This window comes from Callorhinus ursinus, unplaced genomic scaffold (genome assembly GCF_003265705.2).
Source record: "Callorhinus ursinus isolate GAN/ISIS: 27379988/994484 unplaced genomic scaffold, GSC_fseal_2.0 scaffold7, whole genome shotgun sequence".
Lineage (NCBI taxonomy): Eukaryota > Metazoa > Chordata > Mammalia > Carnivora > Otariidae > Callorhinus > Callorhinus ursinus.
In genome coordinates, this window is record NW_027397069.1 from 60,817,426 (window position 1) to 60,840,606 (window position 23,181).

General features: G+C 39.8%; 1 long non-coding RNA gene across 1 annotated transcript in view; it reads left to right on the forward strand.

Moving 5' to 3' along the window:
• The window catches only part of LOC141373123 (uncharacterized), a 97,322-nt gene that overhangs the window by 67,663 nt on the left and 6,478 nt on the right, over positions 1-23,181 (forward strand). The gene's annotated exons all lie outside the window — the stretch shown is intronic.

The window sequence follows — 23,181 nt, forward strand, 5'->3', positions numbered from 1 at the left end:
ATCAGTGTTTTGTAAAAGTGCATTTTTGTGGAAGACTCACCATAGTTTCATCAGATTCTTAGGTTGATTACTCCAAAAAGTTTAACCACCACTGATCTAGATTCCCTATTTCTCTTCTCCTCTTCCACCCTTTCCCCCTCCCAATTTGACATCTGATTAATATCATCCACTCTAGGATTAGAAACACAGGAATTGAAAGCCTGATTTTTTTTTTTTTTGCCACTTAATAGCTATGTAACTAGGGTACATTTCTTAACTTCTTTGTCACACAGTTTATTCATTAAGTGGGATGGTAACTAATTGCAACCGCCAAAGCAGGTGGGATGTTAAATGAGATACAACATTGGTTCTAAATTTGAGAGTGCAGTCACCTAGGAGGGATTGTTAAAACAGAAATTACTAGGTCCTATCCCCAGAGTTTCTGATTCAGTAGGTCAAAGATGGGCCTGAGGGATTGCATATCTAACAGGTTCCAAGGTGATGCTGCTGCTGCTGCTAGTCTGAGGACCACAATTTGAGAACCACAGCTTCCCTTCTGAAATAGTCATGGAAACGGTCATTAGACCATTTCTTCGCCCATCACCTTGCTTACCAGGGTAAATTCTATTGCACTGTTGCACAAGCCTTCATTACATCATCTAGCTTCAAAAGTTACAGCTCAGACTTTCAAAGCTGGCATGCCTGCTTGGTTCCATCCAGCCCTAGTAGTTAGGAAGAAGATGGTTTTTCACAGTTTACAAGGAACACTGTGTAGTAGAAATATAATGCTTGACACATACATAATTTAAAATTTTCTAGGAGCCACCTTTTTAAAAAGGTAAAACTAATTTTAGTAGTATATTTAATTTAACCTAAAATATCATCATATGATAGATATTGTCATAGTAACATGTAATCGGTGTAAAAAAATTGAGATATTTTACACATTTTTTTTGTACTTACGCCTTAGAAATCTGGTGTGTGTTTTACATTTCCAGCACATCTCAGTTCAGACTAGCTGCATTTCAGGCGCTCAGTAGCCACATGTGGCTAGTGGCTGCTACACTGGATGGCACAGTTTTGGAGTATTTGTGAGTGGGAGAGATCCGGATTGTCTTATACGTGTTCTTAGAGTGTACTGGGCTCTTTGTGCTACATATTCTTCTGTCATAAGAGTAGCACAACCTCTCAAAAGGCCAGGTGCCATTTTGTGAGACAGTGGAAGTCCTGGGTCTGGGATATTGTAATAGAAAGTCACATGTTTCTCCAGGCAAAGAAACCATCCTTAGGGATCTGTTATGATGCTTTTAAAATATTCACATTTCCAAAATTAGGCTTTTCTTCCTTGAAGTTAAATTCACAGTATACACATCAATCTGATATTCTAGTCAATTCTAGGAGTGATGAATTAGCTGCTTTTCCTTCTTCCTAGGAGAGACTCTAGGAGACCATTTTGAATAGAAATCTCCAGGCAAATTTCCATGTATGTAAATGAGTCACCATCTTCCAATTCAGCTTTTTCCCATACGGCAGCCTCTAGTGCTGATACCTAGGAAGACAGTACCTGGGATGAAAGAGGCTACCAACCCTAGAGATTTCCACAGTGGATGTGGTTGAGTACTAAAGTAATGAAAATGCTCAGTCTAAATTCACAATTTGTATTCAGACAACACTGAAAATTTTTTTTTTGAAGATTTTATTTATTTATTTGACAGAGAGTGAGAGCAGGAACACAAGCAGGGGGAGTGGGAGAGGGAGAAGCAGACTTCCCGTGGAGCATGGAGCCCGATGTGGGGCTCTATCCCAGGACCCTGGGATCATGACTTGAGCCAAAGGCAGACGCTTAACGACTGAGCCACCCAGGTGCCCCAACACTGAAACTTCTTTTAGTCAATTGTATTCATTTCTGCTCAAGTAGTCCTTAACCCATGATACATTACCTTTGTAAATATCTCAGCTTGAAAATCATTTTCATTTTGTCTCTCCACTGCCAAGTGTTTAGGTTCTGTAACAGAATAGTTGTGCTTTGTAAGTTTTTCAGTCCTACTGAAATCCCTTTTGAAAAGGTGACTATATTTCAGAAGTATATTTCATAGAGTATATTTTAATGTCAGATGTTTTGGATTTGCTATGGGATCACTGAAGTTATGGCTTTAGTTGAGAATAAGACATGACATGTAATGTGTCTCTGACTTTCTCTGCTGAAACCTCTGACCACATCAAGACATTTTCCAGATACATGGCTTATCAGGGAAAGACAATATGAAACTACTACTCTCCAGTGGTGGGTGGTGACACGTTCTATGGAGGTTGGAAGGGGGAACTGTACTTCAGGGGGAATTGGTCTAAGAATGAAGAGTTTGGGTGGATGTTAATCATTTATTTCCTTTACATAGTTTCATTTATTTTATAGTCATCAGTCCCTAAAACAAGTTGGTGTCACATGTTCCACATTTGGAGAAATGTATTCTTAAAAATGGACAGCTTATTGTAAGAAAATAAGAGACACTCAAGGGAGAAGTCTCTAGGCAAAAGCTGTCCCCCATCCTCCCCAGGGAAGCCGAGAAGAAGTCAGGTATTTTTCTGTAATTTTATTTGAAGGCAAGGTGCCTCAACTGGCATCTGAGCTGCATTTCTATTTTTCTCTAATTAGCAGAGTAACTAATTGACTATTAAAAAGTCAAATAGAAAATATTCTGAAATCTTCAGCAAGTGGTATTTTAGAATCTGAAAGATACTTTGCCAAATTCAGTAGATGTGGTTTTGAAGTTTTACATAAATTAAAATTTTATAAATTAAATTACAAATGTCAATTTTCATGATTAGAATTGAAGTGTTACCTTAATTTTTAAATGATCTTTAATTAGCAGTGGTTACTAACTTAGCCACTCTGCTCATTAATTATTAATCTCTCACAACTCTATCTCTATTTTAGTTGTAAACAAGTATTTTAATCTATCCAAAGTGATGTTGTCTAAAATAACACTTCCATAATGTTTTAGTAAAGCCAAGAGATCTTTATAGTAGAAATTAAACCCTTTATTTTATCTGCTTTGTAATTTAGATGTCAAAATATTAGATTTATATTAGTAATCACTTTTATCAAAATCTTTAATGGGACCATCATTGCCTAGATTTGCATAAATTTAATCAACTTCTTAATCCCACCACTTTCCTATAGACCCTCCTATTCAACCATACCTAGTGTTCTCATGTTCCCCCACTCCTCAACACACTATTCTGTTCCTACAGCCAGAGACACTTTCCCATATCTTCTCTAAACAAATCTTTTTCTTTCTTATAGATCCATCTCAGCTTTTCTCTTGATAGTGACCATTTCAGCTTCAGGTTGGATATTCCCTCCCTTAATCTCACAAGGCAGCTATCATCTGGACCTCAGTCATGCTACCATGAAGTGCTTTTTGGCAATTTGTATTCATGTCATTAATAAAGCTACTCACTCTACAGATATTCACTGAGCCCCCACTATGTACCACATAGTGGTGTTAGGGCTGAGGGTAGAGGGGTGAGCAAGATCATTTATCTTCATGGACTTTGCAGTCTATCTGGAGAGATAGTCATTAAATGACACCAGTTAAAAAAAATCTTACAAATATCTATATATAATAACAGTCATGATAGATGCAATGAAGTAATGCACAGGGTGCTAGATATGAAGGATCTTGTCTTAGAGAGATGGGGAATAACCCCAACCTTCGTCCCCTACTCTGATAAAGTGGTGTTTAAGCTGACAATGACAGGTTGGAGTTTACCAGGTCAGAGTTCTGGGAAAGCTATTGAAGGTAAAAGCAATGGCCTTGGCAAAGGTCTAGAGGCAGGAAAGAGCTAGTGATAGGAAGAAGTTGTAAACTCCCTGATGACATTTCCCATCCCTTACATCTTTGTTTCCTACCGCTATGCCCTTCTCTGTTCATAGTGGGTTCTTACTTGCCATTAACATAGTGATGTTGGTTACCCTGGCATTTCTTGATCTGGGAATCAGGACATAATTTTCTATTCTGGTCATTTTTTTTAACCCTGGGAATAAGGAGATATGATAATTTTTTTAAAACCCACCCCTTCATCTCTTAACCAGCCACTATTCAGCACAGCAATGGAATTTCTTGAGAATCCAAGCCCAAAGTAATTATTTCATCATATGAAAGCCTAATTATGGTGTATAAATAGATTTCATTTAACAGTTTTAAGAGAAGAAAGTACACTATTTGCAAATGGTTACCAAATAGGACATATTTTCTTTATTCACCAAACTTTAGCAACAGTATTTTTTTAAAAGGAAGTGAGGAAAAATACTGAGATTCTTTTGGAGGTGCACCATATGTTTTCCCTGATAGTGATTGTGCTAGAAAAGAGAGTCCATACTTATTTGTATTTTCTTAGGCCATCTATAGGAATAGGTAGTGTTCAGTTAAAAAAAAAAAAAACCATGAAGTGCCAAAATACTACTACTGTGTGCTTACTGCTGTTACAATTTATTTATTCCATTATAATTTATTCTTTGAAGTGATTACTTAAATACTTTTATATTGAGTGGCTCAGGAAAAATTCTTCCCAGTTTTATAATCAGAGTTCTCAGTCACCCATATTACACTGGACTTGTTGACATGTTTCTTAAACCCTTTGATAACTGCTCTGGGCAGTTAAATAAGAAACTTCCACAATCTCAAAGCAAGGCATCATTTTCTCTTGCCAGTTTAAATAAGGTTCACTCAGGTAAGAAATCTTTTTGGTTTCTTTTTGCCTTCTGAGAAGGAATTCCTAATTCATGTTGAAAACTTTAAATGGATCGCTTAGATGGTTTTGCTCATGGAGAAGGAAGCCTTTGATGGATCCAAACAAGACCTTTTTCTCAAGACATGAGTTTTGAGAAACTCAAGAAGGCTTCAGATGTCACAGCCAAGAGTGATAATGAATGGGCTGTGACAGTTTACAGGGTGATGAGTGCTTTAGGAAGCATAGTCGAAGGAGCAAGAGTTTTACTTGGGGGTCAAAGAGGACTTCAAAGAGGAAGCAACATTAAGTTAAATTTTGGAAGATAAAGTTCATCAGGTGTACAAAGCAGATGAGGGCTGCCCCAAGCAAAGAGAACAGAGGCCACAGAAACCTGAAAGAAGTGCTTTAAAAATTGCAATTGTTTGGAAAAGCAGGAGTTCAGAGTACATGTGGGGTAGGGTAGAGTGGGGTAGAAGGTAAGGATGGGAAGGAACCAGGTCATGAAGGACCTCATTCTTACAGAAGAATCTAAATGTGATCCCTCGGATAATGGGATTCACCAGTCAGGGGAATAATGCTCCTGCACACATTTTAGAAACATCACTTAGAGTCAGATTGACTGGAGAAGAACAAGACTGAAGGCGTGGAAACTAACTAGAAGAATACTGTAATAGTCCATAAGGGAGATGACAGGGACATGAATGAAATAGTGGAAGTGTCAGGAAAAGAATAGAAAATATTAGGAAGGTTTTTAAGAAGTAAACCATAATGTGGCAATTGATTAGATACAGAACATGGGGAAGAAGGAGAAGTCTAGAATGGCATTTTTATCCACTTTGTCTTTGATGTGATTTTGCATCCCTGTTTCTTAAAATCCTCCATTAGCTTATTAATATGTATTGAAGGTCTGTTATGTGCCAGGTGTCATACCAAACACGGAAGATACAAATTCATTTATTTAACAAATATTTCATGGGCACCTGCTTTATGTCAAACACTGTTCTAGACTCTCAGAATCTAACAATGAAGGAAACTGACAAAATCTTTTGAGACAAGCAAAAAAAAATACACAAACAAAATGGAGAAATAAATGTTTCTCTTTATTAACTTGACTGGCAGCAGGGGAGATGCCTTCTAAAGCAGCTCCTTTGAAGTAACTAAGCAGGGACAGAATTTTATAATGTTAGAAGGAGTCAATCTATGAACAGGTAACAGAAATTCTGACAATAAAAACCAGAGCACAGTTGCAAGCATCTTGGCATTCAAATGTTAGCAAAACAGGATATTAGTGATATATGTGGGCACATGCAAGAACAAAAGGACTCCAGCAGTTTCCCTCAGAAAGGTGTAAGTGGTTATTTCTTAATAACGTAACCATAACATAAAGCCAGGTAGAAGGGAAAAGCCATCCATGAGACCAGGGAAATTCAAGATAGTTTCACAAAATATAGACTTTCAAATTCTTGCTCTTGTGCAATTTACCTCTAGTGCATAAATAGATGATAAAATAAGTCAGGACATTAGTTTGTTAGAATGTGATAAGTGTTACAGAGAGAAATATAAAGCAGGGAATGCAAATAGGAAACCTGTGTGTGTGTGTGTGTGTGTGTGTGTGTGTGTGTGTGTGTGTATTAAGTGGGCTGATCAGGGAAGAACCCACTGAGACAGTGACAGATGCAAATAAGAAAGTGTGCCTATCTTCAAGAAGCTCAGTGTCGGGGCACCTGGGTGGCTCAGTCATTAGGCGTCTGCCTTCAGCTCTGGTCGTGATCTCGGGGTCCTGAGATTGAGCCCCACATTGGGCTCCCTGCTTGGTGGGAAGCCTGCTTCTCCCTCTCCCACTCCCCCTGCTTGTGTTCCCTCTCTCGCTGTCTCTCTCTCTCAAATAAATAAATAAATTCTTAAAAAAAAAGAAGCTCAGTGTCCTGGACAAGTCAGACAAGTGCTGTACCATTGTATGACTTTCTGTATTAGGGGAATGCATGCATTGGTATGGGAGCTCATACATTGGGCACCTAACGCAGTTGGGATGTGGGGGGATGGTTAAGGAAAGCATCTCAAATGAGGTACCACCAACCTGAAAAGTTGAGCTAGAGTGAGTTGAGTAAGACAAAGAATATGAAAGATTTCAATCCAGGAAAAGGAAGCATCATATGCCAAGGAGTAAAGGTATGATGATTTGGAACTTTCAGGGAACTTCCAGTAGCTTAGTATAACTGGAGAACAGGGTATGTGTGGAGGAGGAACAGGGTATGTGTGGAGGAGTAACAGTGATGAGGAAGGAAGGACTGGACCATGGATGGAGTTGAACATCACAACAAGGCATCTGGATTTCAAACTGAAGGCAATACACAGAGGCCTGTGTGTATGTGTATGTATAATCACTGAAAGATTTTAAGGGTTGAAAGGATTTTAGGCAAACAAGTATTTGTTTTTAGAAAGATCAGACTAATGGTTATGTTAAAGATGGATTAAAAGAAACTAGGGAGGTAAAGAATACTATGGAGTTAGGGAGACCAATTTAGAGGTCATCAGTAAATTCAGGCAAGAAATGAGGAATGTCTTAAGAAGTCAGAAGCAGTGGTAATAGGTAATAGGAGGCAAATCCAGGAGCTATTTAGATGATTTCTGTTGACAGCTCAGACTTTCAGGCCCAAACTCCATCTTCCCAACCTTCCCCTCAGGTGCCCAAGGCTAGAAGCCCAGACAAACTCTTCCACCTCAAAACCACAGACTTGATGAATTGGTCTCCCTATCTCTGATGTTACTCACGCAGCTGCTCAGGAACCACTGCCTCCTGTAGTTAATGGCAAATCATTCCATTGAATATGTACTTTGTGCAAGCATTGTACAGAAGGATAGGAAAATGAGTAAAACGTAGTACTCACCCTCTGGAAGTTGAGTGGGAGGGGGAGACAGATGGGCGAGCTGATAAACTCCATAAAGTATATTATGGCAAGGGTATAAGACACTGACTAATGGAAAGTAAGTGCTCAGTAAATATTTGTGACTTCACAAAAAAAAAAAAATGTGCTGTTAGAATATGAAGGAAAGATGCCAAACTGCTTGGGGAAGCTAGAGAAGGCTTCACAGAGAGAAAGACATTTGAACTCGGTCTTGAAGAATGAATATGTGGTTGCCAGGCAGTGTAGAACAGCATTCAATTAAGACATGCATAGTCAGCTATGAAATTATTTTTCTTTTTAGAAATCTAGTTTCAGTCCACAACTATACTCTGTTACCTAAATTCAGCCTTCTGATTAGTCAGGAAGGAAATGATTTCATTCTGAAGGCAGAGACATAAATAATCACAGAAAACCAAAAATATAAACGCTATTTATTCTGGTTCTTTTGTTAATATATAATTAACATTTAAAATAAAAATTCAGGGGGGAGCTATTTCTAATATTCGAAATGATTGAGGAAATAGATTGAGGAGAGTCTAGGGAAGGCCTGTGTCTTCTTTAAGTATCTGATGAACAGGACTCTAAGAGTTCAACCAAGAATCCCAAGTTCCATTTCATTCCACAACAGCCATGTCTTTCCTAAATGAGTCAAAAGTATTAAAACAGGCACTAAATGTCAGTAGCCCTGAAAGGGTGCCATCTGAACTAATGGAAATTCTTGCAGGCAACATGACCACAGGAATTGAGCCCAGGCTAGCAAATGACATAAAAGAGTTGGGGATGACCAAGGTTTAAAGTTTCCACAGCCATAAGCTCCCACATCATTTCTTCTCTTTAGCTTCTTATCACACTTAAAATAGGGCACAAATTCCAAACCAATTGTACCTTTCTGAAAAAATAGTGAAATCCAGCCAGAGGCAAACATTTCATTTTGGTTAACATTGAATGCAGTTCTAAATGCTTCTCTTTGACTGAACCAGTTATAGATTTCCATTTGCTGAAGATACAATGTGAGAATTGGGTTTGTAGTAAGAATGCTAATAACTGGTTCTCCAGCTGCTGACATTTAGCCAGAGATAAACCACTGTAGCCTCAGAGCTAAAGGACAGGTACATGCTCTACAGTCAAGGCCTCAGTAAGTATTTAGGTCTCCTACTTGCTTTGCCCTTTCCTAGATTATGTAGGGAATACAGAAAGGAATTTAAGATGTATTTCCAAAGAGGCCCCAACAAAGAACAATTAAGTATACTATCTCCTTCTCAAATACTACCTAGTTTTGACTTTGTTTGCCACTGGCAGGAAGGGTGCCCAACTGGGACTGGAAGAGTTAGAGAACACTCTGGAAGGTGTAGAGCTTACCCTGGCCTTGGAGGGGTGGAAAAGGAGTTGGGAGGGGGTTGGAGGGGGAAAGAAGTCATTCCAACTGGTAATGGAAATGGCGACAGGACAGGATAGGCATGGGTCAAAGATGAGAATGGCCCTGAACAGAAAGGAGATGGTTATGTTCAAGAGGAGGGTGCCTTGGAGTGCAGGAGTATAAGTAGTATAAATAAAGTAGGAATGGATCCAAAATCTGAAGCTGCACAAAGGAATTAAGACTTAATGTAGCAGACAATAGGAGCCATTGTAGGTTCTTCAACAGGGCCTCAACATGGTAAATTATGCATGTGTTTGGAAGATTGATCTGGCAGCATAGTAGAAAATAAACGAGACATGGAAGGAAGCAGTTTGCAGATTGTAGCAGGTTTTGAAATTATTGTAGTTATTCAATTCCAGTTGATCATGTGGTAACAATGAGAATGGGGAGGAAAAGGAAATTAGTTTATTACCTCATTATCCAGATATCACTCCTTGAAAACATTGGTGGTGGTGGGGAATTGGAGAAAATTGGTGTTTCATTAGGAATCTCAGAAAAATTAAACAAGTTTATCCTCTGAACACTTGGAAAGACAACACGATTTTTCAGTGTTCCATAACCTGCATCATTTAAAAATGTCTGGCTTTGCATTCCTGTCAGTGGAAGCCTAGACAGGGAGCATAGAAGCCAGTACATGTGGAATGCAGACTTTCCAAGTCAGACAAGAGGGAAATGAGGTAGCTGGCTTTTCTGTGACAGAGAGCTACGTCTTGCAGAATCTGCTCTTACCTGGGGGCCGGACTCCCAGTGCTATCTTAGATGGCACTTGAAGGACATGAATAGAACAGGTAAACCCTTCTAAGCAATATCTAAATTTTCTACAGGTTTACATTTCTTTTGACATAGCCATAGGATTTTAAACCCATTGTATGGTTATATTTTTTAAAGAGTTTCTTAACATCTTTTCTTCCTATGGCTCTGTCCTTACTCATTGGATAAACACCAAGTTAGAAGAACAAATTTCCACATTTCATTCTTATTTTTATGCATCTCATCTTTTTTTTTTATCCATGAACATATCCTATATTATAGCAGCATGAGAATCTTCATCATATTTTAAAATAACTTAATTTCTACAATGCTTAATAATCTATTTCCTTTTTCAAGCATAGTATTAAACTATCAACAGTGAAAGGCTTGTGTCATTTATGCTGAAGAATCAAGAGAAGGCCATTTTAGCATGCCTACTACAAAATTGTCGTTGGTTACCAAAATTCAACTTCCATTGATAGGCTTCATTTATTTATTTAAATAAATAGTAAATATTATTATTTTAAATTTTATTTATTTGTGGGAGAGAGAGAGAGAATGAGAACAAGCAGGGGGAGCAGCAGGCAGGGGGAGCAGCAGGCAGAAGGAGTAGCAGGCTCCCCGCTGAGCAAGGAGCCCAATGGGGACTCGATCCCAGGACCCTGACCTGAGCCAAAGGCAGATGCTCAACTGACTAAGCCACCCAGGTGTCCCTGATAGAAATTTTTTTAGTATATGTGCTGCCGAAGCAAGCACTGATAGAAATTTTTTAAAATAAAATTTTCTAACTGAAATTAAGGAACACTGATGGCCTATATTTTGATAACACCCTTAATATAATTTCTTTTCCACAAACATTTGAGTGTCTCCTCTATTCAAGCAACATGCTTATTGTTGGTGATGACAGCTTCAAAGGAAGAGGTGACGTCCCTCATGTACAGGGCTGATCTTAGTCATCTGCACTTGATCTCATTTCCTCCCATTTTCTCTGGGGTCCTTCAAGGATTAATTAATTAAATCCTTCATTCAGTCATTAAACAAACATTTCTGAGACTCTATACACAGCCCTCTGCTAGGTCTGGAGTGTGCCACCCAGTGGGAGAAAACTGTGTTGGAGGAGGTCATCAAGAGGAGGATGTGACCTTTGGTTGCCTGAGAGTTGGACCCAGGTAATCAGAGGACCCCACCGTCTTCACCTGTCCTTGGAGTGTGCATTCCACCTGCCTTCCCCACACTAGATGCTGCCTCAGGGACACAGCCTTAAGATAGTAAGGTATTGTTGAGACCATCTAGACGGTACATGACTGAACCCAGCTAAGGCCTCTGTATAAACTTCTAGCAGGCAGATATGGAGATCTACTCATCTTGCAGCCTCCAGGACAAGACTCCTATGTTCCCTTACTTACTTCTTATTGTTTATGAAAGCTGCTACCTACCAGTCTGGAATGGTCTGCCTCTTTCTTTGGTCTTTCCTTGACCTCCCTGCAGGGGGGCCAGTTTGTAAACCAATAAATTACCTGCTTTCTGGTCCATCTTCTGCCCCTCCATCTCAGCAGACTCCTCCTCAGCCCATAACTCAACCAGCCTCCCCCACTCCCCACCCCTCCCCATATGAAACATAAACGTCTGTGCAGCCTTCCTTGGACATCTGCTTCTACTTTGCAGTCCTTATTCCATGACACTGTGTTCTCCTGTTCCTTTTTTTGCATTTCAGACAATTCCATCTTAGCCTTTTTGGTGAATTCCTCTTCTTTCTTAAGTGGTGTTTTTGTTGTTGTTGTTTTGTTTTTAAACCCAAAGTTCAGTCTTCAGCCTTTTCTCTGCTGGATTTGTACCTAATCCCTAAGTATCTCATTCCTACCTTCAGCCCTGAATTCCTCTGAACTCCAGACCCGTATTTCTAGCTGTCTGCTCAGAACAGAGACATCAAAATGGGGATCTCCAAATTCTTAACGTCTAACCATGCAAATCTCCTTCCCACACTCTTATTTCTTATCATCCATTGGGTTACACAGGCCTGCCTCCTTCTGTAGCTTGTGCAGTTCTTATCACATTGCTCTTCAAGTTCCCACCAAGATAATCTTGGAAAGCAGATCTCACTGAACATCTCTTTCTGTGACAGACAGAGCTAATAAACCCAACACATGGAGTTATCATGAAGATTAAATGAAATTATATATAACATTTTATATAGTTCCTGGCCCATAGCTGATACTCAGCAAGTGTTTGTTTCTTCTTTTTATTTTTTCTTCTGCTTCTCCTCCTCTCCTCATCATACTGTGAGCAACCTGAGGATAGGGTCTGCACCTATGTAATTATTTAGTGAATCATAGAACCTATATAACAAGGACCTAAAAAACAGACCCTCTAAATCTGTGTTTAAAAATCTTTAAGGCTAGGGTACCTGGGTGGTTCAGTCGGTTAAGCATCTGCCTTCAGCTCAGGTCATAATCCCAGGATCCTGGGATCAAATCCCACATCGGGTTCCCTGCTCAGTGGGGAGTCTGCTTTTCCCTCTGCCCCCCCCCCACTCGTGCTTGCTTGCTCTCTCTCTGACACACAAACATAAATAAAATCTTAAAATAAAAATCTTTGAGGCTGCCAATCTTTTAGTCTTCTGTATTCCTACTTTCAGAAGTACAAAGAAGTACAAATTAGGATAAATTCTATACAGTCATTGCAGTAAATATTCATTAAGGTTTTTATGTAGGGTGTGTTTTCACATGTATTGGGAACAGACCACCTGTATAACCTCTATTAGTGCATTTGGAACACAATGTGCAGCCCACATTTCTAACATTCAACAGAGTTCTCAATCTGCCCATTGTGCGAGCCAAAGTATTTCTTACCCTTAATTTTAATGGAGTCTTATATTTTCATCAATTTGCATTACTTCAGATGCCAAGGTATAAATTATTTTTGGTAAAATATCATTTTCCTGTGGGGGGGGGAAGCACTGAGCACTAAGAGCATAGTTCCCTCATGAGCAATTATTTGTTGTATTTTAGTATTCACTATGACAATGTGGACAAGTGCAGCTGAATTGTGACCTCATGCTGAGAAAAAATAATGATTCTAGATACCTGCAGCTCATAAGCAGATATTTTCTGATTCTGCAGAGATCTGTCTATTCAATGTTTTCCTAATTTAATTGCGTGGTGTGTAGTGGTTAATTATGTTCATCTGCTTTGAGCAAACAGGTCTACTAGCTTAAGAAGCCAGATTGTAAGCTGGTGAGTCACAGAGCTTCCTTTGACAAAGAGAAAGTAGGTCCAAAAGAGAATTAGTGACAGTTGGGGGCGCACACAGTCAATAGCAAGGGCATGGAGTGAAGTGTATAATAGTTCTCTAGCCTCAAAAGAAGCTAAAAGGAATAGGTCCAAAGCCTTGGGTAGCTTACAGGTCAGAAGTGCTGAAACACTGAGAAAGGCTACCCTGAGCTTTATGCAGTTAAATGATTTGGAAAAGCCATTTAAACTTAGATTTTTTTTCTTGTTTTCACTTGTTTTATGAGGTATTGTGTAGCTTATAAAAAAATGTAGAAGTAAATTGTATTTGGTTTCTTACTCTAAATTCAGTATTGAAATATTAATGTACATGTGGAAAATTTAATTCTGTTTTTCTTAGATTATCACTTGTTTATTTGTGGACCCTTGATTGAAGGTATCTTATATGCTAGGCCCAGGGCTGTGAGGATAAACTGCAGCTTTGCCTGCGAGGAGCTCCACGTATCATGTGTGAGGGGAGACACATGAACCAACACAATGATGAATGCTGTGTATTCCAACAAGGGGGGTTATAAAATCTATAGGAGATAGCTGACCCCTCCTGGGAGGGTCACAGAAGACCCCTGGAGGAACTGACATCTAAGTGAAAAGGTAAAGGATATCTATATCTATCTATCTATCTATCTATCTATCTATCTATCTATCTGACTGACATCAGGGATAGGGAGAGGAATTGGTGTTCCCACACGTAAGGAGCGGCATGTGCAACGATCTAGGGAAGAGAGAGAAGAGAAAGAAAGAGACAGAGAGATTGATCGATTGAGATTGATTGAGATTGTAAGTCCTTCCTTCCTTCCATATTGAGGTGGGTAGAACACGTGGGCAGGACTGAGTGGGAGGACCCAGAGAGAAGGCTGGGATAGTAAGAGATAAGGAACGGAAGGACCCTGCCTGAAGGCCTTATAACCAGTAGAGAAAATTTATCTTTATTCTGAGTTTAATGGAAAGTTACTTAAGAATGGTAAATGATGGACTAGATTTGCATTTTCTTAAGAGTGCTTTGGCTGCAGATTGTAGAATGGATTGGAGGGGAATGAGAGTGGAAGTTGGAAGACCCAATGGGGAAAAGTAGCCTGAAAGAAAACATGGAATTAAGGGAGAAGTGGCTGAATTCTAGAACTTATAGGCCTGATGGTCAGGATTTTGTGACTGAGTGCCAGTGAGGCAGTAGGAAGAGTCAGCATGGTAGAGACAAGAGATGGGACAGGTTGGGGGGGCATTGGCAGGAAGATGAGGAATTTAGTTTTAGATTGCTGAGTTTAGGTCAGGAGATAGTTGGATTATAGGTTGGCTGAGAGTCATCAGCAAGAAAATGGAAATGAATTCCATGTGAGTAGGTGTAAGTACGTAGAATGAAAAGAAAAAAGACCAATGGCAAATATCTGGGGGATACTGATATTTAAAAGAAGAGTCAAAAAAAAAAAAAGATGCAGAGAAAGGTATTGGAAAACAGTGGACAGAGGAATACCTGGGGAAAAAAGGGTTATAAAGCAAGGGGATGAGAGAGTTTTAAGGTGGGGATGTTCAACAGTGTGTCTCATGCTGCAGGGAATTCAGACAATGGAGCAATTGAGACATGTCTGCTGGATTTAACAACAAAGAAGTTGGTGACTGTCAAAGAGCACAACAATTTCAGTCAAAGGTGTATGCAAAAACCAGACTATGGTAGATCGAGGAGTGAATAAAGCCAAGAAACGGGAGGCAACTCTTTCATAAAGACTAGATGGCAAAAGGAGGAGAGAGAGTGAGAGCTGAGATCCCCATTGCTGCCTTGGACAACTTGCATTAACTCACCCAAGTGCCTTCCTAAGGACCAGCTTTTATCGACTGGATAATTTCCCTCCACAACTGCTCTGCCTCTTCATGGCAAATTTGGTGTCCCTCTACCTCCTGAGTTATGCTCCCAAGGTCTTATCATTTTTCCTACCTGCTCTCTCTTTCCCAAGTTAAATTAGGACAAGGGAGGCCCATCCAGAAAATAACAGTGTATTATAAGGAAATGAGCACTTTTAAAAATGCTACTCTTCATAGATGATGACATTCTTTGGCTAAGCTATTGTGTCAAATCTGAGATACTGAATGTGGCATTAATGTAGGAAGAAAGAGTGTTATTAAGATCATATTTTAGTTATATTTTAGAACAGAAGTAGTACTAAGAGTAAGACAAAGCCATTCCATCACCAAAGCAAATCTGATCGTTCTGTTTTTTTTTTTTTTTTATCTTAAGATAGTGAGCTCTGTCACAAATGATTGGAGCATGCATACTGATTTCATAAATCAGTTTTTTCCATCAATGCTTTCTCATATCAGTGTAATTGTAAGTCAAATCCTATGGAGAAGCTTCTTGTAGATTGGGACATAAATGTCCCCTTGGACCTCAGTTCTGCTGGGATTACAAGTCAGGACAGTTGTAAGTAGCCCAGGGTGTAGGAGAACAAGCTAGCAGATGTTGCTGATTCTGAGCACAAGGTAGACAAGTCCCTAAGTGAGAGGGCTATTTGTCCCTGGGAGGAGTTGAAGAAGCCAGTGGAATCCATGGAGAAGAGGAAACTTTGCAGTTAATGAAGGATAGCCTCAGAAGGAAGGGGGAGAGAGGATGTGGTAGAACACATTATTCTTACAAATTGGCGGGAACCCAAACCAGGAGGCAGCAAAATCTCTAAAGGGGAAAAGGAATTCAGGCAGAACTGTGGATTTCATTCAGCCTTGTAAACATAAGTTGTCTGCATGCTCACTGAAGCAAAGAGTAACAAATAAGCTTGAAATACTTTGATATTTATATGGAATGATTGAGAGCTGCAATAGTACAGACAGAAAGAAAAGTTTAAAGTTCCAAAAATGCCAGGTTTATTGAACCGAATAGGATCCTTTTTCCTGTTCCACAATTTATTGGGTTCTTTGGCTTATTCCTACTTTCCTCGTGTCCTCATGAACATTTTCTTGGCATATGGTATGCCCTGCTTTATCAAACTATTTCTCAATTCAAAAACTCAGTGATCCAAGCTGTGGTTACATATCTTTCAGTCTGACTTCTTTCCGCTCACTTTTCTAAGCAAGAGAATATTTGTTATAGTTTCCATGATGAAACAGAACATTGGAAAGATCCTTAGAAGCTCTCTAATTCAAGTAGTTTCCATCAAGTTTTTAGATGGTGCCCGTGAAATCACTGTGGATCAGTTTTCCTCACAGGTTTAAGGGCTCTAAAGCTGTTCTGGGAGTAGAGGGAATTTGTTTCTGCGTGGTTGGTCTGTCTTTCACTCCCTCATTCATTCTACAAATGTTACTAAGCCATCCTATGTGCCAAGAACCGGGGAAAAAAACAAAATTTTAAGGTTTGCAAAGCACTTTCAAATATATTATTATTCCAACTTTAAAATAAATGTGTGAAGCATATGATCATGTCATTCCCCTGCTTATGAACGCTCAGCAGCAATCCCCAGCTATAGGATAATGCCTGAATGTGTCATTAGGTTTAAGCCCTGGCTGTCTGGGACCGTCTCCCACCAGTCCCTGGAAGAGCCATAACTAGCAATTTTGTTGTTCCAGGGTCATCAGTAGGAGGTTTACTCTCAGATCCTCAGAGATGGAGGTGTATGGGATAAGATGGAATGGAGGAGTGACCTCCTCACATAAACTCTTTGTCCTTGATCTTGGATTTCAGGTTCCCTGTCTCTACTGTAAAAGTGCCCCAGAGGGTATCTAGCTACAGGTTCTGAGGTGCTGTTCAGACACGAGGACACCAAGAATTAAGATGTCACACCAGGAATGGAAGGCTGAGACATTTTGAAAGGTGGTCTTTTGGTGATCTGTCTTCATGCGCTAATGACACGGAACACTATACAGTTCCCCAGACTTGCTAATAAGCCCTCTCAGACCTCCATGCCTTTGGACTTGGTGTTGTTACTGGAATGCTTTCTTCAGCACCCATACATGGAGCAAACAGCTGGCTTAAGCATCCTCCACTTGGGAACAGACTTCCTTTTGACTTCCATTAGAGCTAGTTTTATAGCTAGTAAATCTTAATAGCAGTTTCTTCCCACTTCTAGTCATTCAGCTGAGGCTGGGTTGGCATTACACCAAAGTGTGCATTTATTTCTATTAAGTGAAAATAATCACCAAAACATTTGAAATTGGATAGCAAAAGCAAATGGTTAATATTATTTTTAACTTGCCAACCAGTTGTTTCATACATATATCCTTTGTGTGAGTAAGCAGGGCACGTAGACCACATCAGTAGATGGAAGACAGAGCAAGAAGTCAATTCAATGTGTAAGAAATCTTTTTTTTTTTTCTGTTCTCCCCTCCGCCCCACATAAATCTGTGAAAGCTTTGTTTGGTTTATAGGTCTATGTTGGCTGACTTTGAGTGATTGAAATAATAGAGGTTCAATAACCATTTTTACTCTGTAATCTTAAAATGATCATCCTTTGGGTTATAATTTAATTTGGGGGAAGAAGGGCACAAAAAAGTTGATCTTTGCAACTCAAATAGCATCTTCTCAGAAAAATCTCCCTTTCTACCCCTGTCTAAACTTTCAGTCACATTTAATTCTTTCTATCCCCTTTTCCTACTTTATTTTTTCTCCTATTCACTTAAATTATCAAACCTACTATCTATTTTACTTATTTATCTTGTTAATTATCTGTCCTTCACTAAAATGTAAACTTCTAGAAAGATTTTTGTGCTTTGTTTAGTCTTGGATCCCAAGAGCAAAAAACAATGCCTGGTACATATGATAGGTGCTCGATAAATGTTTGTTTAATGAATGAACACCTTGTCTTTTCATCAGAAATGAATCTGCTGCAAGAAGGGGTTCCCTGTGCATCTTGCATATATGTCCCCATGCTCCCGGGCTGTCCACAGGGCTGAGATGTCTTTGTGTCCACACTCCAGAAGCAGGCCCTTGCTCAGTATGCCCAGGTTCAGCCTCAGGCATGTCAGTGACAAAGAGGGCTGTGTGGAACCTGGGTCCATAGGTAAGAGAGCAATAACTTATGTTCTTTTCTCCATTTCAGTAAGTACATGTTTATACTGGTCTGGGGCATACTATAAAGTTTAAACCGTTGGTTATTTATTTATTCCTCAACCTGCCTTTGTGAGTAAACATTTTCCCAATTTCTATTAAAAGTGACTATTTCTGAATGAAAGGAAGAGAGGAGTAAAGCATCATAATGAGGTTGTAGAACTTAAAGCCAGATTTCTTTTTAGTTGAAGCCCTGATTCTGCCACTCACTAACTTTGTGACCTTTCTCAGTTTCCTTATCTGTAAAATGGGAATAATAATGGTACCTACCTCATGGAGTGTTATGAGTGAATACATAAAGCACTTAAAAGATTGTCTGACACACAATGACTCTGTAAGTATTGGCAATTAATACTATTTATTATTATTCCTGCTTGAATAATGGTCTTGAGCTAAACCAATTTACTTTTATTACTAGTGGTAAATATGTTTAGATACTTTTAATGTTATTGCAATTGATATTATAGTAAATGAATTTGGCATTTTATTAACCAGTATTCCCTCTGGACTGGAGTTTATGCATGTAGACCACAAAAATGATGTTTATAATGATATGTCTGGGTCACTGTGAGATCTTGAATTATCTTCTGAATTACCAGGGTTACTACAGCTCTGGGGTTGAGTGAATTTTATTATAAAAAGAAACTAGAAGCTACTTTTGTTAAATGTAGTAATCTAGAAGTAGCAATGTGCAAAAATGCTTCAATAAGTTTATATTCTTGAATGCAAGGGATAAGTAGTACAAAGACTACTCCAAATACAAGGAAATAAAGACAGTTTGGAAACCAGCAATATGCTGTGCAGCCAAGCAGCTCATACTGGGAGTCCAGAAGTGCTGGTTAATTGGGCCAACGCTGGATGATTCGGGCAAATACACAGAGGCCTCAGGGTTGCTTGACACATCCCAATCTGACTTTCCTAAATCATTCGTTTGATTGTAACCTCAAATCCCTCCAGCATATTTATAATGCTTCATAAATCAAATGGTGCTCACCAGAAGTCTTGGTTTTTGATCTGTCTCTCCACCATTATTGCTCTCATTATGACACATTACTCTGTCCCTAATAGGCACAGTCCTTGGGAAGGGGATAGGCTGAAATAAGTAAATACTGCTGTTGAGGGAAACAGCTGTGTGAGTTCTTCCTTTCATGGGTCTTCACTGAGGTCATGGGGAGACTCAGATAGGGGGTAGGTAAAAGCAGAACAGTAGAGGTTGAATAAAGAAGAATGGAAGAGGGACTAAATTCATGGAGGCAAGGAAGAGTAGATGGTAAGCAGAAAAAAATGGGAAAATTTGAACCTTCAGGGGCCAAAAGTTCTAAATGATGTTTGCGTATACAAGATTAGTTACCAGGTAATAAGCAATGTAGTGTTAGACAGTTTACGTACAATTTCTACTTAATCCTCCACAACCTATAAGGAAATAACTATTCTCTTTAGGTTACTAAAATCTGGAGGCTCAGAGAGGTTGCCTGTGGTCACAGAGGTAATATTTAGAGCTTAGGGATTTGAACAAAGCTGTCTGAATCCACACCCTGTGTTCTCTGGCACATAGACTTAGTTAAATAGGACAGGCAGGTAATTGAGGAGAAACTATTAAAAAATGTCAACCATTCACAAGAGGCTAGAATCATAAGGGATAAGCCATATAGTGCATAAAAAATGATAGCTTTTTTGGGAATGGAATTTTTAAAGGAGCAAAATTTTAAATGCTTTAATGCTTTAACTTTGCTTTAATATTAGAGTTTTATTGGAACATTAGTCACACATCATGTTGAAAATACTGGAATAAGAGTTACCATGGACTGAAAATGATTGAAAGAGTGTAGCAAGGGCCAAATGGGGACAAGTAAGGAGAGGAGAGGAGGGGGAATGGGAGGGGTGTGTGTATGTGTGTGTGTGTGTGTGTATGTGTGTGTGTGTGTGTGAGAGAGAGAGAGAGAGAGAGAGAGAGAGAGAGACAGAGAGACGGAGGGAGGGAAGAAGGGAGGTGAGGGTGGGGTGGAGGAGGAGAGGAAGAGAGTTGCGTGCTAACACTAATTCTAAGCTAAGACCGTTTCCATGGCTAGAAGATGAACAGATATGATATTTGTAGCAGGGAGAACAACTCTCCACCCACTCCCATACCCCACCCAGGTTGGATCTGAATAGGGCTTTTTGTCCATCTCTAGCCTATCTTCCACAAAAAAGCTAGAGTAATATTTCTTAAACATAAATTCAATTATTTAATGGCTCTGCTTAAAATCCTCTGTGGATTCCCACTGCACTCAGAATAAAACCCAAACTCTTACTATAACCTACCAAGCCCTACATAATCCATCCCTGTGCACCTCTAACTCCGTTCTCTGCACCACAACCCTCTGACTTCTCTACTCCCATAAGCTGAGACCTTTCTTGCCCGGGCCTTTGTACATGCTACTCCTTTTGAGAGAATATTCTTCCCAACACACTTCTAAAAGGCCCTCCCCAACCACCCTATCTCAGGTGACTTTGCCTTGTTGTCTATCATTTCACCATTTTATTCTCTTCATAGTGCTAATTGTAACTGTAATTATGCATTGTTTGTTCATTTGTTTTGTGTCTTTTTCACTAGATTGTAAGCTTCATGAGGGCAGGAACCATATCTGCTTGCTATGTCTAGTGACAAGGGACTTAGGTCTCCTTACAGTGCTCAGGGTGGCGAAGACCCTACTTCAGAATGGATCTTACCAGAGATAAGAAAAGCAGTCAGTGCTTGCAATGGTTTGATGAGGTCTTCATATAGTCAGATGTGACTAGGGGAGGGGTCAGTGAGCTCTGTTGCAATAAAAAGGAGTATTACTAGTAACTGTCTCTTTAAAAAGGTACATGTGTAGGCACAGTTTTGAGGTAGAAGGATGAGCATGGGGGAACTACTGTACTCTGCTTGCCATTGAAGGCAGGGTTAAATTGAGGTAAACGGACTTTGAAAATTGAGGTGTGGTCTCTAAACATTGAACACTACTGTTCAATGGGAGGGCTATATGTGTGTGGAAGAAAGTGTATGTGTGTGAGTTTCTGCGTGTTATGAGTCTGTGTACACGAACACAGACACATGTGGGATTTAAGAGCTGCCCACTGGATAACCAGAAGAAAGAGAAGCACAATTGTTCTCTCACAGATGGAGAGATTCTGAAGAGAGCTGGCCTAGGAGACTCTGAGCTTCCCCCACAGCCTTCCCTCCAGTACCCACCCACACTCACCCCCTCCACACACACCCTTTGAGCATTCTATCCTGAGTAACTCATGCTCTGGGAAATGCGGTACTGAAGGTTTGGGTCTGTATGTTATATCAACGGGGTGGATCCTAGAGGAGTGAGACTTGGCATTGACTTGAAGTGGCAGCCTCTCCAACAGGGAAAGGCAGACTTCAGGCAGAGTCAATTCTAGAAACTGGCAGTTGTACCTGAAAATGTTTCTTTTTTTTTTTCAAGATTTTATTTGTTTATTTGAGAGAGAGAGAGAGCGTGAGTGAGCAGGGGGAGAGCAGAAGGGAGGAGGAGAGGGAGGAGGGGAAAGAATCTCAAGTAGACTCCATGCTGAGCATGGAGCCCAACACTGGTCTCGATCTCAAGACTTTGAGATCATGACCTGAGCTGAAGCCAAGACTCAGAGGCTTAACTGACTGAGCCACCCAGGCGCCCCAAGAATGATTCATTTTTTAGTCATGCTACTGTTTCCTTTGGATTGTGAGAATAGTCTGGTATACTAATACAGTGTAAAATATTTTCTCTCATTTTATAAATCCCTCAGTTAGCCCCCAGTCCTCATCCGTTATATGCACATAGTCTTATGAAAGTGGTGTTGTGGGGAAGAAGGGATGTGACCTTCCTGATGTCTTTATTATACTGAGCCCAGTATGAAGACAGCAGTTTTCCACTGAGAAGGGGGCCTGGAGTTCAGACCCTTGCAGGAAAGTGAGTAGTTTTGGGGTGAGGGTGCTGTGAGCTGCACATGGAAGGGGAACTTAGCTTGAAGAAACAGCAGTTGCTTAGGCAGTGGATGAGAGGTAAGACCTCTTGTCTCAACAAATACACTGGAGCAATATATGTGACCCTTCCTTTGCCACCATGTGTCCCACTGATCATGAGCACCCAGAGTCCTTGTTACAAATACCAGTTCTCTGGCTCCACTCCTGATGTCTGGGCTGTGGCCTGGGAACCAGGATATTTTCCAAACATCCAAGTGAATTTTCTGATCAGGGAAGTGTGGAACTCAGTGCCCCAAGGCTAGGGGACTCTTGCAGGGATGGAGGGAGGCTGACATTGGGGTCACTTATTATTGACCCTGCTTCAGAGAGGATGTGTAGAAAAAGAGTGGTGGAAAAGCCTTCCTAGGGCGAAGACTGTGTACAACCTCACTGAAAACAGTAAGAGAAGAACTAGGCTTTCAATGGGCTCTACTTCTTTATTTATAAACCAGTCTTCCAACCTTTCTGAACTTCTTACACAACACAAATTCATCTCAAATTGTACAATCTGCTATCCTGGCAAAACTGACAAGTCCTAATTTTCATTCGTGAATATTGCTTCTAATTACTTTAACCTAGAGAGCAAGAACCATTGCAGCAGTGGGGGTGGGCAGGGGTAGGCCTGCAGATTTTTTAAAAAGCAGTTTTACTTTCAGAAGGATAGAGTATAAAGTTACCCCTTAGAACAGATCATACTCAGATTGTCCTATTGTATGGCAAACTTGTTCCTTTATTATTATTTTTTAAATCACTGTATCCATATCCTTTCTTCTCCAATAACCAAAATAGCACAAAATTAATCAAAAAGCAAAAGTGATAACACAGGTGCCTCTGTAATCCTGTAGCTTTCACACAACTTTTAACTGGGAGTGTGTGAAAAAATATATATACATTAGTACACACACATACACACACATATTGAGAGACTGCTGACAATGATCTAAAATAGTGGAGTTCTTCTAGTCCAACATTTACACTACATAATAACACTGCAACATACTGCCATGCTTTAAATGGCAGCAGAGGCAAATTTTTCACTAATTACACATTTTAGGACAGCAACTCTGTGCAGGTCTTACAGTGTCTGGGGACATTTT